The following is a 14,745-nucleotide window of genomic DNA, read 5'->3' as shown; positions in this document are numbered from 1 at the left end:
AAACATAACTTTTGTGTCGTTACTTTTGTATGATATTTAAATTTGTAAGAAACCCGTAGAGTGCAAAACAATTATCTGCGGACACAAAACGCCTCACATCCCCGGGCCCCAGCCTCAGATTCAGTTATAGCCACAATTGTTTCTTGTACACCTCTTTTCTAGTAGTACATGCTATTTAAATCAGAACCACAATTTCTTCCTTGCAGTTTCTTAAAACAGGATAATTTTACTCAGTACTCTTACCTTTCCTACAACATCAATTTGCTTTGCTAATGTTGGTTCTGAAACCGGAGCCAATCTCTGTGTTTGAATTGTAAACTAAGCTAATGTCGGCACGAGATGAAAGCTGTTTGCTCAACATTATCAGTGCGGAGGTGTCATATTTTTCCAGGTAGCAAAGCTAAGATACGTGGGAGATATGTGATGTTTTCTTATCAGACATTTCTCAGGTTTCGAATACCACACATTGTTTGATGCTCTTATCAAATGGCCTCACTAACAAAACACTATTCAAAATACTTTCAGGAAATATGGTAGTGGTAGACTAGGAAATATTTATTGGAGTAGTATAGTATGAGACTAAAAGAACAGTAATACAGTTCGAGACTAAAATAGCAGTAATACAGTACGAGACTACAATATCAGTAATACAGTACGAGACTACAATAGCAGTAATACAGTACGAGACTACAATAGCAGTAATACAGTACGAGACTACAATAGCAGTAATACAGTACGAGACTACAATATCAGTAATACAGCACGAAACTACAATAGCAGTAATACAGTACCAGACTACAATAGCAGTAATACAGTACGAGACTACAATAGCAGTAATACAGTACGAGACTACAATAGCAGTAATACAGTACGAGACTACAATAGCAGTAACACAGTACGAGACTACAATATCAGTAATACAGCACGAAACTACAATAGCAATAATACAGTACGAGACTACAATAGCAGTAATAAACATCCAATAATCTTGGCTTTCAATAACCAATTCTTGGACCTTGTACTTTGTTGTTTTTTCCCATAAAAGCGAAACATACAAACTGTTATTTATATGAATAAACAAAGTAACATTTAGATTTGTAACAAATTTAAAAACTTTTATTTGCTTCCATCTTTACATTTGTAATCTGTGGAATAAAATATTCAAATCTGTTAAAAGAAATGTAAATTTTAAATTTGGCTTTTCAGAAATTGTAAGTCAGACGATATAGTAAACAAAGTGTAGATACGATATAGTTATGCAAAAGGCACAGAATCATTTGAACTAGGTAGTTACCCCGTTTCATCTTTTATGTTTCTTTCTAGTTAGTGTTTCAGTTTTACTAACCTAATATGAAATGACAGATGTCAGCTAATTACGTGCGTGAAGCCTTCGATATTTTTCAAAAATTAGGGTTTACGATGTATTGTGCTAACTTTGTCTCATTTTACACAATGACAATGTTCAAATAGGTGACCCCTTCCTTGGGGGTAACTCTACTGAGTGGGAGATGATAGGGATAAATCCCCCCCCCAAAATACAATAAGAAAAATGTTTTGAATATACGTATAGTAGAAAAACTTATTTGAAATACAGAATTTAACATTTTTTCTCTAAATTTTATTCTATCTAATTTATTTCAATTTATAGTTATCCACATTTTTCCTGCATAAAGTACTCTTGCATAGGATGTATGCCAATCCGCCCATCCCCCCCTCCCACTAGATAAGTTGCACCAAGTCCGAGTAGCTTACTCAGTAACAACTGAGTCAATAGCGTCACAAACGTTTGACGTGTAGCTAGCGTTGTTTGTACACGTCAATCAGGTCTAGTGCTACCCGAATCTGTCAATAACTGTTAGTTACAGGTAAACGTCATGTAACCGTACTAATGTATGATACTCACACAAATATGGGCCAGGAGTACCTACAAATTATTTACATCTTTAAGCTTCGCAGTCTATCTTGGACCACTTTAAGATGTTTAGGAAGGACATTTTCTAACTACTAAGGGTCGAAAATTGTGAAAATACAATATTGTTTTGTTACAGTTATACTCATTCCATTAATTACTTTTTACATTTTCAATATTACTATTATTACAGTTCTAAACTCTTAAAATATACTGCTTATTAAGTTTTAAAACTTCTCTAAAAAGCCCCCTTAAAGAGAAAAGCAATACCCTCAAACTCTCAGTAAAGCGTTGCTTGTGCAGAATGTCGTTTGCTACTTCCTATCATTGTGAGTCGGGCTTCTCAACTGTGGCAACCATAAAATCAAAATACAGACCAAACCTAGAAATTTAAAAAGAAGTACGTGGAGAATTGTTTCATTAATCCATATTTTTATTATTATTTAAGGAAAACAAGCTCATCCTTCGGACTAGCCTTTAGTAAATATGTCTGAATGGCTGTTTGTGTTGTGAGTGTAATCAACTTTAGTAAATATTATCAACTTGCTACACTAAACGTAATTTGTATAAATCAATTATTAAATTATCAAAACAAAATTTTAATGAAAACGCGCTTTCGCAATTTCTTTACATTCCTCTATTCATTTATCTGTTACTACCCCTAATTTAACAAGGAAATATTAATAGTATTCTTATTGTTAAAAAGTAACTGTGTATAATACCTTGTTTTATGCAATTTAACTGACTATTTTAAAATAATATGCAAATATCATATCAATATAAATAAATTATTATGTTAATTATAATGTCACAATACCGTATTGATTTTCTTCGTCTATTAAGGGGTTCTGAGGGGTGACGTTGGGGGTTAAGTAACAGGGGGTAAGGCGCCGCGGGAGCAAACAAAATGGGAGCTTTGTGTCCGAAAATTTTTAGAAACAATTCCCTACCACCTATACATTTCCAGTTTTTGTAGTAGAATATTTAAATTCAACAAGTCGAACGCTTTGAACAAAAATGTAAATTGTATGTTTCCTCAATTTTAATATTAGACACTATTTTTGTAATTTTATTTCAATCTTCCAATCTATATCCATATCATGAAGTCAGAATGATTTGTGTTATTTTATTAAGTTAAAAGAAGTTTATTGATTGATTATTCACTCCGTTATTACAGTGTACTGTAGTTATTTACAGTATTTTGTAAAGCAAAAAGTAAAGTAAAGTAATGTCTTATTTTACCAGGTAGGGTAATATGTTGTGTAACTGATCTTTATATATTAATTATACAGGAGTCACCATTTTTGTGTGTTAGGTTTAACTAGAGACATTTTCGAAAAACAACATATTTTTCAGATTCAACATAGTCTGTATTGTTAATTATATTTCTTTTAACAGATTTGAATATTTTATTCCACAGATTACAAATGTAAAGATGGAAGCAAATAAAAGTTTTTAAATTTGTTACAATCTAAATGTTACTTTGTTTATTCATATGAATAACAGTTTGTATGTTTCGCTTTTATGGGAAAAAACAACAAAGTACAAGGTCCAAGAATTGGTTATTGAAAGCCAAGATTATTGGATGTTTATTACTGCTATTGTAGTCTCGTACTGTATTATTGCTATTGTAGTTTCGTGCTGTATTACTGATATTGTAGTCTCGTACTGTGTTACTGCTATTGTAGTCTCGTACTGTATTACTGCTATTGTAGTCTCGTACTGTATTACTGCTATTGTAGTCTCGTACTGTATTACTGCTATTGTAGTCTGGTACTGTATTACTGCTATTGTAGTTTTCGTGCTGTATTACTGATATTGTAGTCTCGTACTGTATTACTGCTATTGTAGTCTCGTACTGTATTACTGCTATTGTAGTCTCGTACTGTATTACTGCTATTGTAGTCTCGTACTGTATTACTGATATTGTAGTCTCGTACTGTATTACTGCTATTTTAGTCTCGAACTGTATTACTGTTCTTTTAGTCTCATACTATACTACTCCAATAAATATTTCCTAGTCTACCACTACCATATTTCCTGAAAGTATTTTGAATAGTGTTTTGTTAGTGAGGCCATTTGATAAGAGCATCAAACAATGTGTGGTATTCGAAACCTGAGAAATGTCTGATAAGAAAACATCACATATCTCCCACGTATCTTAGCTTTGCTACCTGGAAAAATATGACACCTCCGCACTGATAATGTTGAGCAAACAGCTTTCATCTCGTGCCGACATTAGCTTAGTTTACAATTCAAACACAGAGATTGGCTCCGGTTTCAGAACCAACATTAGCAAAGCAAATTGATGTTGTAGGAAAGGTAAGAGTACTGAGTAAAATTATCCTGTTTTAAGAAACTGCAAGGAAGAAATTGTGGTTCTGATTTAAATAGCATGTACTACTAGAAAAGAGGTGTACAAGAAACAATTGTGGCTATAACTGAATCTGAGGCTGGGGCCGGGGATGTGAGGCGTTTTGTGTCCCGCAGATAATTGTTTGCACTCTACGGGTTTTCTTACAAATTTAAATATCATACAAAAGTAACGACACAAAAGTTATGTTTAAATAACCTAAATATTTTTGACACCCGATGAAATGAATCAAGCAAGGCTTTGACGTTTAAAAGTGTTACTAATGGGCTGGATATGTTTAAGCTTGATCTCAAATCTAAACTGTGTAAGTACTTTTGGTTCTCCCTCTATGATCAGTACAACCTTAATCTATAGAGGAGTTGTTGCTTTGGTTTTTAAATATAAGGAATACGATGATTTGGTGCATTATGGTTGCATAGTATTTATGTGACATTATTTCTCATTTTTAAACTTACACAATATATATATATATATTATATTTTATACAAAATTATGTTTCCTAAAAAAGAAAACATAACCCTCATATAAATTCAATTAATTTACCCGTAAGGTAATTAAATACTACTAAAGCATTATGTAAAGCAGCTGTTAAAGTTCTACAAAATTTAGAAAACTTTAGAAACTGAAGATAATTCTCTAACACCACAAAATAATACTAACGGATATTTATAAATATAAAGTAACAAAGTACGACAAAGATACAAAGATTTTTACTTCCGGTGAATAGAATTTTAGTTTTTAAATTACAAAGTATTCCAAAATTACTTTGGTGTTTTCAGCTGAAAGATGATTGTTTGGAAAAAGCTTAAAATATAGATAAATGTGACAGTGAACCATTGATATAGACGCCAGACTTACCTTTGTTACTCGACATCAAACGTGTTTCAGTATGACTTTGTCTCAGCGACATCTTGCATTTGCCCTGCACCTCTCTTGAAAAGAAGAGAAACACGCGCTTCGGAAAGACGACGTTTTCTTAAGAAGAATGGAATGCACTATGTTCTGACTACTGAAAGTTTTTATTCCGCACAAGTAAACTTGTTTGTGGATCCTCGATATAGTTTTTCTGTACTACGTAAGAATACTCCAGTATGATTTTGTGTGATTGTCTGTCCGTGTATACGCAGGACAGACACAATTTTGGTTTTTTTCAGCGGGGGAGTTGTAAAAGTCTATATTTGTATTATTGTCTGACTGTATACATGCAGCACAAGCACAATTTTTGTTCAGGAATATAATGAGCCATGAATTTGAAATTTTGCATGCAACTTCAGCGAAGGCTGTTACTCGTTTACTCCGAACTTCTTCGATAATACACATTTACTTTATTTCATTCACTTTTCACGTTTTATATTTCATACTTCGTTTAATTGTGTCTGTATTTACTGCGTATTTAGTTTTTGAAGCCTTTTCATACATCGGCTGATTATATTTCTTCATTAAAACAACAGTTCGTTTTAGTGTATACTTTTACAACAGGAATACATAGATCAGAGAGAACTGTAGTGCCATATTTGGCACCATTTATTTCCTTTGTCGCCAAATAGGAAAGATTTTTAAATAAATAAAAATGGCAACACAAAGTGAGTTTTGAGTCAGACTGGATGGGCCTTTGATCATCTGTATGTTTACATCATTCTTGTAACTCGTTCAAAGACACCCTTAGGTTTTTGTGTACTATGGGAAATAGCAATACATTACAACTAACTTAAAACATTTGTAAAAATATTATCATTCTTTCTTTTGTTTTATATTTATTATAACTATTAATTATTTTCTTTCAATACGATATATTCTAAGAAAAAGTTTATTGTATTGATAAAAAATGACGGTACGTACTAAAATGTGTTTTTAGGGGGGGGGGGGAAATAATTTTAATATTCGTAAATTTCTATTTTTTCAGCGGTGATCTTAAATTGTTTCTTAATACCATAATGAACTTTTTATAAAATACATGTTACGAATACATATTAATTAAATACATGTTATTGACGCATAGTATTAAAATAGGTTTTACTAATACATGTTACTAATGTACTTGATATGTGCAACAACATCGCACTCATTTGCCACCTTTAAATTTCTTCAAAAGCAAAATCTTAAACCTTGACCGCACCTTCATATTTGATGTTTTGAATTGTAAGCAGTATACCTCAATACTTTAATAAGTGAAATGGCGTGTATTTAAATTTATTTATACAGCTAAATTTTATTTTACTACATGTATATTGACGATGGTATACCATTTTTTTTTATTTTGAACGCAATAAAGAGTTATTATTGTTGTTGTTGTTATTATTATTATTATTATTAATATATGATTAGTAATGTGTTCAGTTTATAGACGTGCATCCTATGTGTTGTTAACTTGGACTGTGGTGTTTCACCACTATCCATTCAAATAATCCATCGTCAATAGTGTACGTACTTTAAACTAAAGATTTTCTGTGTAATACATAATAATAACAATATTATCTATATAGGATTGCACTATATTCTAATTATGATGTTCAGAAAATTTAAACTTTAAAGAATCTCAATTCAATCATATACACTATAGTGCGATAATCAGGACGCTATGTTGACATAATTAAAATTTGACGCTCGATGAAGAAAGGCACGGCGAATGCCAAAGAATTAATTCTCAGCCACTGACAGTGTAGGGAGTATTTTTCCGTCCCAGAAAGGAAAATCAGCTTAGGTTGAATAATGCTCTCCCACTTCTTCTGTCTCTTACGGACATCTCTTTAATATCATATGAAGTAACGTCACTAAGAGCTAAGAGCTAAGCGACGAAGTACTTTCCAACAGGATGCTGTTGAGTCTAAATATTTTAGAGGGTGTGTTCATCATTCAATCAATAACTTTATTTATACACTCACTAAGAATGGTTGCAAAGTCAATTTATACGCTACAATTTATAAAGAAGTATATTTGCCATTATTATTTATGCATATAATGTAAATCTTCATTCATGTAAATTAAAATAAATAATTATTTTATTAATTTAAAATCAAACAGTTTAAATTTTTTCCATGATGCTTTCCTGTTTCTAAAATATTGGATTGTTCGGTTTTGAATCACCAAGTATTAAAGCCAGTAAGTTAAGAGCATCTGCAATGTAACGAACCCTTTATTTACACAGCGGTTAAAAAATTAAAGTCGAAGAATGTATATATTCTCTTTTTATCTGAGAGTATTAGGTCGTTAACACAATTTTAAGTTCACGAAGTACTCAACTCCCTTAGTTTGCGTACTCTGTTCAGTTTACATTTCAAACTCAGACGTAGAAGTCTTCCAGCTGTAACAATATTACCACAGCATTGCCAGTCAAGTTGTTGGTGCTAAAGAAGATTCAGCTCCTGAATTTGAAATACCTTTTATAAATGTTCAGTTTATTTCGTTTCATACATTTGACTATCTAGTTGCACGTACTGGAGGGAAATTAGTAATCAGTTAAAACAAGTAAACAATGGTAAAATTAATATTTACACTTCTTAAAATAGAATTCTCAAAAATCTTATAACATTATTTGTACCGATATGGTTACTTAAATTTGTCAGAAAAACTGAATCTGAAATTGACAGACAATACATGTTAGTAATTCTTGTTTACATCTATAGTTATTAGTTTTAGTTAGGAAAGCCTATTTCTTTAGGGGCTGGAAAAATTCGATCTAGAGACCTAGCCTATGGACATAACGATTTGCATGGAGCTTTATTTATATAAAGCCACCAACGTTTTTGGTGGCGATACATGTGACTAAATGCGATTTGGCTGAGCGTTAGTCATAATTTTCTGTTTATCTTATGAGTAACCATGATGTAAAATTCGAAGAATAAATAATTTTTTAAGAAAATTAAATGCAATCAGATGACATTTTTGCACTTTACATAATACCAAATATAGCCTAATGAAATGAGCAACAGACTTGAAATTTTGCATGTAACCTTAGCACAGCATGGCGATGTGTACTACTACAACATTTATTTTATAACTTCTTGTTATATCATATTTATTTGATTGACAAGGTTCTTAAAAAGATTTGTTTAACATAAAGGATATTTTTTTAATTATATTCAATTCTTTGCAACTTTGATGACGTATAACATTATTGTTGGTGAAATGAAATTGGCATCAAAGAACCAGGATTTATGTTTAGTTAAGTAGTTTGTTTATAATTGCCACGTGGGGGATCGACTACATTAACCATAAGTAGGAGCCTTATCCTACGAGCGTTCTCTCACATTAATCGATATTCGATGTCACATTTGATGAAACTTAATGCCACATTAAAAGAGAGTTCATATCAAATTAGACGACAGTCGATGTCACATTAGACGATATTCAATGTCACATTACAATATAGTTGATATCATATTACACGACAGTGGAGTTTACATTAGACGACAGTCAATATCACTTTACATAACATTCAATGTCACATGAAAATATAGTTGATATCATATTACACGACAGTGGAGTTCACATTAGACGACAGTCAATATCACTTTACATAACATTCAATGTCACATGAAAATATAGTTGATATCATATTACACGACAGTGGAGTTCACATTAGACGACAGTCAATATCACTTTTACATAACATTCAGTGTCACATGAAAATATAATTGATATCATATTACACGACAGTGGAGTTCACATTAGACGACAGTCAATATCACTTTACATAACATTCAGTGTCACATGAAAATATAGTTGATATCATATTACACGACAGTGGAGTTCACATTAGACGACAGTCAATATCACTTTTCATAACATTCAATGTCACATTAAAATATAGTTGATATCATATTACACGACAGTGGAGTTCACATTAGACGACAGTCAATATCACTTTACATAACATTCGATGTAACATTAAAAGATAGTCGATATCACGTTAGACAACTGTCGATGTGTGCGCATCGATTATTCCCATGTCTCCAACTAAGAGAATACTGTCGTGAGATAGTATTTTCAGTCTTTTAAAGTCCTGACAATTCTATTCATCTATATCATTAAAAATTATCCTTAAAGTTATAATTCCTTGATTATCATCCTTATTGTTATAAGGATTATAAATAATAATGAATCTCAAAAATTGATATACCTTTATTACCACAATAAATATTTGCTGATATAATATTACTTTGGCTCACCTTTTTGACATGACAACGTCTTAAATTAGGTTGCGGCTCGGAGTCACTCATGAAAAAGTGTAACGCCCGGTAACGTTACGATGCCCGTCCAGTGGGTCCGCCGCACGGGATAAAACAGATAACTGTGGGTCCGCCGCATGGGATAAAGCAGATAACTATGTTTATTCGTGAAAATGTGGAGTGCTTAGATTCGTCATTTACAAAAACTACAACAATAAAGGTAAATAATTGTACACTGATATTTCATTATCGTAAACTATGATTGATTGATTAATTGTTAGATTGACACAAAAGTTGAGAAACTGAGTTTATAGGTTATGTCATACTATTGACAAATGTTGATAGTGTTAAGTAAATTATTAGTTTAAATCACTCTGCAATCAATCGTAATTCAGTCGATTGAGAAGAAACAGCGCGTATTGCTAGTCAAACATTTAAAATAACAAATTATAACCTCTAACCTGTCATAACAGTGCGACCAAACAAACGAAATAAACCGACCAATCACCACGCGCGGAGTTAGAATTTAACTGTGTTTAGCAAGAATTTCAAATTCCAATTTTAGTAAATGTTTTATTCAACTTTACCATTTACAATAACAAATTTTAATTATTTTCAAATTATGTACAATGTTTTAGTAAACAAAATATATTTCTATAGTTAAAATTTGTGCAATTCTTATTTTCATTCAATTCCTTGTTCCTATTGTGCAATTTAATAATATTCATATCAATAAATATTCTACCGAGAAAAAGACGTTTTCACGTAAAATCTTCGCCCGTAAAACCGACTTTACAGGCAACCATAATTTTTTACAAAATATTTTCATAATAGGATACGATCGCCGAACTATAACAAATAACCATTTAATTATTAAATTTATAAAACTAAAGATATTAAATTAAATTTACTAAACATCCCTATATTATTTTATTTAAATTAGTAATATTATAGTATTTGCAACACAAAAGATTCATAGGGTATACGAATACTATCAAGCTGACAAACTAAAACCATTTTAACATGGAAGACATTTTTATTATTCCTACAAAAGCTCGTCACACACCTCGGCAACCAAATTCTACCTTATCATCAGTTATGTAAATTATATAGCTCGAAATTTATGATTAATTTCTTTAACGCATGACGTGCTTACTTTAAAACATTCCACTATTCACCACATAAGACACAACATTATTGTCAAAAAATGTATGTAATTTGTTAGCTAAATCGAACTTTGGTTTATTAAAAAAAATTATTAACTGGAAGAGAAAATTAGCTATAGGTATCACGCCTTTAAATAAAACTACAAATAAAATAACAAATGAACAATGTACCAGATGGTACAAACAATTAAGTCACACAAGTAAAGTTTTATAAAAGATCGGAGCAGAGCGGCCGTTTGGAAACATTTACTCGTAACGCTTATGAAGTGTTTTAGAGTATGCGTTATCATAAAAACTGGTCAGAGAACAAAACTAATTTATTTATGATAAAAAGCCAGGTGAACATGTGCTTTTAGTGAAAGTGATCAATGGTTTATGTTCATCACACACCAAAGTACGGGTGTAAGTGAGGAGTGGAGTCTCTCAGCACGCATGACTGATCAAAGCCCCGCCTCAGGCGTGATGAAGCACGTATCTTTTACAAATGGATTCACTGTTTTCTACATTTAAATCCCACTATCTGTAACTGACGGACTTGAAAGCTTAGGATTTGATACGAACATAACCAAAAATCCAGTCAAATACTTAAGCCTAATTTAATATTTTAATTGTTTAGTTTCTGTTTTATTGAGGTTTTAATCGACTCATTTACACATCATAAGCGTGTTTAGCTAAAAAAGCTCCTATTTTAGTTTTATTTTAAACTTAGGAATTCTACGCACAGGCCTAAAACAGTTCAATTGTTACTGAAATCAACGTAGCTATTTAATAAAATAACATGAACTATTTGAGTGAAATATCAGAGGTACTTACAAAAACAGTTTCGGTCTCCGTGACTTCAGCGCCTTATCCTTAAACTTAAATCTAAAATGGTTGAAGAGTTTGGAATATGGTTCAGTTATTATCACTTATCTTGTAATTATTTAAGATGTAATTTAAAAAGAATATACTCATGGTGTCTCTGTATTATTTTTAATAAATAGAGTTAAAATTAGAAGGTTAGTGGTGGTTTTATATAATGCAATAAGATTTCAAGAATCTTAATCCATACCTAAAACATTCGGCTGATTACTTGTTGACACCTTTACTATAGACCTAAATTCAGCTGACATATAATCAACCAGCAATGTTGAAACATAAAATAATTTAATGAATAAGATTTAAAGGGTCATATTGTATTTTAAAGCGTCTTTTGACCGAAACTAATTGTGTGATTCAGCAATGTGGAGTTGGTATTTTGAGGAGGGTTTGAGTTTAATATGTACTGGAATCGTGTTTTGTGTCATCTGAGATTCATACTCACTTTTCAGCAGCGTATCAATAAAACTGTTGGCTTTTATTAGATACCTTTGGTTATTGGGTTGTTAATTAATTACAAATAATAAGTTATAGCCGGTTTTAGAAAACTCGCAACAGCACTGTCCCACATATATTGCCTATGGCGGTCTCGTCTCGTACACGATCTACACTTTCATTGTTGACGTGTTACCAATGATATTGTTCTGTATATAGAGCCTGATCTTCTGTCGAGTAAAGGCTGTTATACAATATGAATGTTATTCACCAACAATGATATAATCGCTAGGTGACAGCTAAAGTAACAAATGTAACAAATGAGGATGTCTACAACACGATAAATACGAGGGTCAGTAGCAATATGGTGGTATAGTGGTGATTAATAACTGCAACAACACATCTCTTCCTCTGCCACGACCAGTCTGTACACTGTGCAGCATTAGGGCTGAAACATTCAGAGTTTCAGTTAGTTTAATTCAACAAGGGCATATCATACATTGATATTTTTGTTGTTTTACCAGGGTGGAAGTACTCTTATGGCACAATTAAAAGAAAGGATTAATTCACAGACGGCTATAGATGGAAACGTAATTGTTAAGATAAATGTATAGTTTGGAAAGATTGTTAGACAAATAGGATAGACATGTTGTATGAAATAATTGGGAAGTATCGCCATTTTCTATATAGAAAATATTTCTATAATATCATATAATATTTCTAATACGCCAAGCATTATAATTTCTGTGATCTATGTGGCTATGTATTTTAATTTATGGCAATAGCAATGGTTTTATTTATGTAATTGCAATACTAATGTTTATAGAACCATTTTTAGCTATAGAAATGTTTAGGCGTAACATTGCATAAATATATTAGCAATAGTATGCTGATAAACACAATTCATACAAGTATTCTAAAAAACTTATAATGTTATAGTTTATATTAAATAAAAGTTGTTAGACAGTTATACCATTATAAAGGTATATTACTTATGAAATTACATAGAATACATTATATGTAGAACTAAAATACTGAAACTTTAGTTTAAATTTCAATTCAGATCTTAGCTTAAACGTATAATTTTAAATCTAATAATAATGTGACAGATAGACAGAAATGACAATTTTACACACCTGGAGTGGATGGGCTTCGCTAACGCTGAGCTGTTGTGTTACTATTATTATTTGAAAAGTGTTATTATTAGTTAATTATAGTTTTGTTAAAGGTGTATTCTGTAATTTTGTAATAGCAAAGCGTTGTGTATTATATAAACTGAAATCGCTTTAATACACGTTGCACTTTAGGTTTCAATGAGATATGCACTGATAAGATTGAATAATCCCCAGCGATTATTCAAACTTTTAAGACGTACTCTTTCAGATTTGAGAATTATACTTTATAATATAAAAGGATTTAGTCTGAAACTATTCCGAGCTTTAAATATGTAAATTAACTTAAGAAAGTTAAACTCTCAGAGGGTCCCTGTTCCAAAGGGATTTTGCAGAAGGAAACCACTTAGTAGAATTAATATTGTAGGAAGCTTTCTTGGTATAAAACGTTAAATAAATTCCTGATAGATTTACCAATAAAGTAGTACTTTTCTACTGAGCTAGTATGTTTGTTAATTTCAATACTGGCTATATCTTTTGCATAAATATTTCTTTTATTTGTTACAAAATGTCACATATTTTTCATTTATATAATTAATTTTACCTACATATACTACACTATGAATAACTGTTACTCAGATTTAAGTGTATTCTTTTACCTATTTTAACAAAGGAATTATTGTTATATTTTATTTCAGCACAATAAATGAATGAGCGATTTATTCTATCATTGTAAAATTACATAGATAACTGTAAAATAAGAAGGATGGCAAGTTACTAGTGCCTGGCCTGCACGATTTCGGTGTCCAATCCGTATACCAATTTAAAATAATTCATACATAAAAAACAATAAAAAGAGATCTGGAATAACTTTTGCTTTAGAATTTAATTTGGATCCAAAAAACTTATTTAACAGAATTGCTCGAAATTTAATAATAATACGTAAAACTCTAAAAGAGTAAAACGTAAGAAAGTAATTTTTTCTGGTGCATTTTAAGGTCACCTACTCAGTTTTAGGACTAACTGTATTAATTTCTTGGACTTAATACAGTTTTACATATCTCTAAGAAAAGTATGTATATAAGACATATGTTTGTGTTGAATGACATTTGCTTCTTAGAAAACTTTTTAAAATAATCACTTGATGTATAAAAATATCCTGAGTTTAATATGTTTTGTATAAGAGATGTTTTTGGTTGCTGATGATTGTGCTAAAAACATTAATGTTCCCTTAGAAATCCAAATTTAAGTTTTTAGGCATCTAAGCTCTTGTAAAAACATAATAACACTATATGGAAACAGATTTCTACCGTGACTATCGCTGACTCGATCTTGGTTGTCTACCCAACGCTATGCAAATCATGGGAGGTTTCAAACCTTCATAACTCTATATCGCAGTTGCAACTAATGTAACTGTAGTGGTTAAACACTACTTGACACTTAAAGAGGTTAAAATAATGAAAATTTTTAAAGCTTTATTGTGTGATTATTTTGTTAATAGTAAGAAAGTATCACAAATTAGCATCTCTTTTTTAAAGAACAGCAAATATTGTATCGCAAAAAGTAGTACTAAATATCATTTAAATTAAATCAGATAAAATTATATAATCTGAAAAAAAAATTTATAAAAGAAAACTTTCAATATCAAAGCCGATTTCCCCATGCTTTAGTTTCCGAGAGCTCATTCATTCATTCCCTTTCTTCTCTTCTTAGTATTCAGCTC

The sequence above is a fragment of the Homalodisca vitripennis genome, chromosome 6 (assembly GCF_021130785.1).
Source record: "Homalodisca vitripennis isolate AUS2020 chromosome 6, UT_GWSS_2.1, whole genome shotgun sequence".
NCBI classification, from domain to species: Eukaryota; Metazoa; Arthropoda; class Insecta; order Hemiptera; family Cicadellidae; genus Homalodisca; species Homalodisca vitripennis.
This window is presented reverse-complemented; position numbering follows the sequence as displayed.